Here is a 6,032-nt window from a genome sequence, read left to right on the forward strand (position 1 = left end):
GTCTTGTGTCAGTTTTCAAAGGGAATGCTTCCAGTTTTTGCCCATTCAGTATGATGTTGGCTGTGGGTTTGTCATAGATAGCTCTTATTATTTTGAGATATGTCTCATCAATACCTAATTTATTGAGAGTTTTTAGCATAAAGGTTGTTGAATTTTGTCAAAGGCCTTTTCTGCCTCTATTGAGATAATCATGTGGTTTTTGTCATTGGTTCTGTTTATATGCTGGATTACATTTATTGATTTGCGTATATTGAACCAGCCTTGCATCCCAGGGATGAAGCCCACTTGATCATGGTGGATAAGCTTTTGGATGTGCTGCTGGATTCGGTTTGCCAGTATTTTATTGAGGATTTTTGCATCGATGTTCATCATGGATATTGGTCTAAAATTCTCTTTTTGTTGTTTCTCTGCCAGGCTTTGGTATCAGGATGATGCTGGCCTCATAAAATGAGTTGGGGAGTATTCCCTCTTTTTCTATTGATTGGAATAGTTTCAGAAGGAATGGTACCAGCTCCTCCTTGTACTTCTGGTAGAATTCGGCTGTGAATTCATCTGGTCCTGGACTTTTTTTTGTTGGTAAGCTATTAATTATTGCCTCAATTTCAGAGCCTGTTATTGGTCTATTGAGAGATTCAACTTCTTCCTGGTTTAGTCTTGGGAGAGTGTATGTGTCGAGAAATTTATCCATTTCTTCTAGATTTTCTAGTTTATTTTCTAGTTTATAGGTGTTTATACTATTCTCTGATTGTAGTTTGTATTTCTGTGGGATCAGTGGTGATATCCCCTTTATCTTTTTTATTGCATCTATTTGATTCTTCTCTCTTTTCTTCTTTATTAGACTTGCTAGAGGTCTATAAATTTTGTTGATCTTTTCAAAAAACCAGCTTCTGGATTCATTTATTTTTTGAAGGGTTTTTTGTGTCTCTGTTTCCTTCAGTTCTACTCTGATCCTCATTATTTCTTGCCCTCTGCTAGCTTTTGAATGTGTTTGCTCTTGCTTCTCTAGTTTTTTTAATTGTGATGTTAGGGTGTCAATTTTGGATCTTTCCTGCTTTCTCTTGTGGGCATTTAGTGCTATAAATTTCCCTCTACAAAGTGCTTTGAATGTGTCCCAGAGATTCTGGTATGTTGTGTCTTTGTTCTCATTGGTTTCAAAGAACATCTTTATTTCTGCCTTCATTTTGTTATGTACCCAGTAGTCATTCAGTAGCAGGTTGTTCAGTTTCCATGTAGTGGAGCAGTTTTGGGTGAGTTTCTCAATCCTGAGTTCTAGTTTGATTGCACTGTGGTCTGAGAGACAGTTTGTTATAATTTCTGTTTTGCATTTGCTGAGGAGTGCTTTACTTCCAACTACGTGGTCAATTTTGGAATAAGTGTGGTGTGGTGCTGAGAATAATGTATATTCTGTTGATTTTGGTTGGAGAGTTCTGTAGATGTCCATTAGGTCCGCTTGGTGCAGAGCTGAGTTCAATTCCTGGATATCTTTGTTAACTTTCTGTCTCATTGATCTGTCTAATGTTGACAGTGGGGTGTTAAAATCTCCCATTATTATTGTGTGGGAGACTAAGTCTCTTTGTAGGTCTCTAAGTTGCTTTATGAATCTGGGTGCTCCTGCATTGGGTTCATATATATTTAGGATAGTTAGCTCTTCTTGTTGAATTGATCCCTTTACCATTATGTAATGGCCTTCTTTGTCTCTTTTGATCTTTGTTGGTTTAAAGTCTTTTTTATCAGAGACTATAAGTGTTGCATTTCAACAAATGCTTTATCTGCACCAACTGAAGTCATGATGTGATTTTCTCCCCTTTGTTCTGTTAAGGTGGTGATTACATAGATTAATTTTTATATGTTGAACCATCCTTGCATTCCAGAATGTATATTTCTGATAATATGATGTATAATCCTCATAACACCTTGTTGAGTTTAGTTTGATAGTATTTGTTGAAGGTTTTTGCATTAATGTTCATAAAATGTATAGTCTGTAGTTTTATTTTCTTATACTGCCTTTGACTGACTTTGGTTATCAGAGTAATTCTGGTCCCATAAAATGACTTTGAAAGTTTTACCTTCTAATAGTCTGAAAAAGATTGAGGATTAGCATTAGTCCTTATTTAAATGTTTGGTAGAATTCACTAGTGAAGCCATTAGGTTCATGGTATTTTTGTGTGTGTGGAGATTTTTGGTTACTGATTTAATTTCCTTACTGGTTATAGATTTATTTAGATTTTCTATCTCTTCATAATTTACTGATGGTAGGTTTTATAAATCTAGAATTTTTTAAATTTCATCTAGGTTATCCATTTTGGGGACATAGAATTGTTTATAGTACTCTAATAATCAATTTTATTTTGTCTTAGAATTAGTAGAGTAGTAATGCTCCCACTTTCATTTCTGATTTTAGTAATTTGAATCTTCTATCTTCTTCTTAGTTCATCTAGCTAAATGTTCGTAAATTTTGACTTTTTAAAAAAACTTTTGATTTTATTGATTTTCCTTATTGTTTTCTGGCCTCTATTTCATTTATGTCTGCTCTAATACATACTATATCCTTTCTACTGCAAGCATGGATTTAGTATATTCTTCTTTTTCTAGATTCTTAAATTGTAAAAATTAGGTTAAGTAAAATCAAGATCTTTCTTTTTTATAATATAAGCATTTATAGATATAAATTCCCCACTAGCACTGCTTTTGTATGTGTCGTGTGCTTTTGTATGTTATGTTTTCATTTTCTTTCATCTCAAGTATATTTCACTTTCTCTTTTGATTTCTTGTTGATCCTTTGGATGTCTAAGAGTGTGTTGTTTAATCTCTGTAAATTTGTACATTTTCCACTTTACTTTTGTTATTGATTTTTTAACTTCATGCTCCTATGGTTGAAAACAATATTTTATATGATTTCTGTCTTATTTAATCTATTGTGATTTGACCTTTGGATTAACATATGGTCTATCCTGGGAAATTTCCCAAATGCATTTGAGAAAAATATGTACAGAAGCCCACGCCATTGTGAGAAAATACTTCCCAAGATCTCCAGCGGATGTCTGAAACTGTGCACAGATACTACCAAACCCTTTACATTTGATATGGTTTGGCTCTGTGTCCCCACTCAAACCTCATGTTGAATTGTAATCCCAGTGTTGGAGGAGGGGCCTGGTGGGAGGTGATTGTATCATGCGGTCAGTTTCTAATAGTTTAGCATGATCCCCCTAGTGCTGTCTTGTGATAGAGTTCTGACAAGACCTGATTGCTGTAAGGTGTATGGCACATTCCCCCTCCCTCTCTCTCTCGTCAGCCATGTAGAAAGCATGGCTGCTTCTCCTTCCCCTTCCACCATCATTGTAAGTTTCCTGAGACCTCCTCAAAAGTGGATGCCTGTGCAGCCCTCAAAACTGTGAGCCAATAATCCCATTTCGTCTATAAATTACCCAGTCTCAGGTATGTATTTATAACATTGTGAGAATGTAACTTCTCTAGTACAAAAAATTTGTACTAGAGAAGTGGAGCATCACTACAAAGATACCTGAAAATGTGGCAGCAACTTTGGAACTGGGTAATGAGCAGAGGTGGGAACAGTTTGGAGGAATCAGAAGAAGACAGGAAAATGAGGGAAAGTTTGGAACTTCCTAGAAACTTGTTGAATGGCTGTGACCAAAATGCAGTAGTGATATGAACAGTAATGTCCAGGCTGAGGAGGTCTCAAATAGAGATGAGAAACTTATTGGGAACTAGAGTAAAGGTCATTCTTTCTATGCTTTAGCAAAGAGACTGGCAGCATTGTGCTCCTGCTCTAGAAATCTGTGAAACTTTGAACTTGAGAGAGATAATTTAGAGTATCTGGCAGAAAAAATGTATAAGGAGCAAAGTGTTAAAGATGTGGCCTGACTGCTTCTGAGAGTGAATGCTTATATTTATAAGTAAAAAGATAATCTGAAACTAGAAGTTATATTTAAAAGTGACACAGAGGATAAGAGTTTAGAAAATTTGCAGCCTGACCATGTGGTAGGAAAGAGAAACCCATTTTCTTTTGGAGAATTCAAGCTGGCTGCAGAAATTTGCAAAAGTAAAAAGGAGCCTAATGTTAATAGCCAAGACAATGGAAAAAAATACCTCCAGAACATTTCAGAGACCTGCATGGCAGCCTCTCCAATCAGAGGCCTGGAGGCATAGGAGGGAAAAATGATTTCGTGGACCAGGCCCAGGGCCCCACTGCTATGTGCAGCCTGGGGACATGATGCCCTGCATCCCAGCTTTTCCAGCTTCAGCTGTGGCTAAAAGGGCCCCAGAAATGTCTCAGGCTTCTGCTTCAGTGGGTGCAAGCCATAAGAAACCTTGATGGCTTCCACATGTTGTTAAGCCTGCAGGTGCACAGAGGGCAAGTGTTGAGGCTTGGGAGCCTCCACCAAGATTTCAGAAGACGTAGGAAAATGCCTGGATGATCCCAGAGAAGTCTGCTGCAGAGGCAGAGCCCTCAAGGAGAACCTCTACTAGGACAGCATAGAGGGAAAATGTGGGGTTGGAGCTCCCACACAGAGTCCCTCTTGGGGCACTGCCTAATGAAGCTGTGAGAAGAGGGCCAACATCCTCCAGACCACAGAATGGTAGGTCCACTGACAGCTTGCATCATGCACCTTGAAAAGCTGCAAGTACTCAATGCTAGCCAGTGAAAGCAGCTACAGGGGCTGTACCCTGCAGAGCCAAAGGAGTAGTGCTCCTCAATGCTTGGAAGCCCATCTTTTGCATCGGTGCAGCCTGGATTTGAGACATGGAATCAAAGGAGAGTATTTTGGAGCTTGAAAATATAATAAATTCCCAGCTGGATTTTGGACTTCTATGGGGCCTGTATCCCCTTTGTTTTGGCCAATTTCTCCCATTTGGAATTGGAGCATTTACCTAATGCCTGTTCCCTCATGATATCTTGGAACCAACTAACTTATTTTTTATTTTACAGGCTCATAGGCAGGAGGGATTTATCTTGTCTCAGATGAGACTTTGGACTTGGACTTTTATGTTAATGCTGGAATGAGTTAAGACTTTAGGAGACTGTTGGGAAGGCATGATTGATTTTGAAATGTGAGAAGGACATGAGACTTGGGAAGGGCTGGGGTGGAATAAATATAGTTTGGGTCTCTGTCCTCACCCAAGTCTCATGTTGAGTTGTAATCCCTAGTGTTGGAGGTGGAGCCTGGTGGGAGGTAAACGGATCATGGAGTTTGTTTCTAATGGTTTAGCACCATCCCCCTAGTCCTGTCTTGTTATAGAGTTCTCATGAGATCTGGCTATTTAAAATTGTTACAAGTGTGTGGTACCTTTCCCTTCACTCTCTCTCTCTCCTGCCATCATGAGAAGACTCTTGCTTCCCCTTCACCTTCTGTCATGACTGTAAGTTTCCTGAGCCTTCCTGTTAAGCCTGCAGAACGGTGAGTCATTAAACCCTGTTTTTTTCATAAATTACCCAGTCTCAGGTAGATTATAGCAATGTGAAAATGGACTAATAGAGAACAAAACAGTAGCTCTTTCTAAAATAATTCAACAGGGATTAACTTTTTGAATTTGAATACCTCGTAACAAATAAGTAAATATTCATATATATAATAATTATTAAATAAAATCACTTGAATAAAAAAGCAAGGGTTATGAAAAGATTATTCATACAGGAGAATGCTGAAATGTTATTTTAGTTTGATTGTACTGCTACAACAAAATACCTGAGGCTGGGTAATGTATAAAGAACAGAAATTAATTTTCTCAAATTCATGGAGTCTTGGAAGGCCAATATCACAGCACCAGCAAACTTGGTGTCTGGTGAGAAAAACTTCTTGCAGTTTCCACACATGGTGAGAGGGATGGAGGGGCAAAAAAGGGCAAGCTAGTTCCCTGGAACTCTATTAGAAGGAGCACTCATCTGTTCATGAAGATGGAAGCTCTCATGATCTAATCACCTCCTAGAGTACCCAATTCTTAATACTATTGCATTGGGGATTAAATTTTAACATGAAATTTCGTGGACACTGATATAGTTTGAATGTGTGTCT

The sequence above is a fragment of the Pongo abelii genome, chromosome 9 (assembly GCF_028885655.2).
Source record: "Pongo abelii isolate AG06213 chromosome 9, NHGRI_mPonAbe1-v2.0_pri, whole genome shotgun sequence".
In the NCBI taxonomy this organism is placed as follows: Eukaryota; Metazoa; Chordata; class Mammalia; order Primates; family Hominidae; genus Pongo; species Pongo abelii.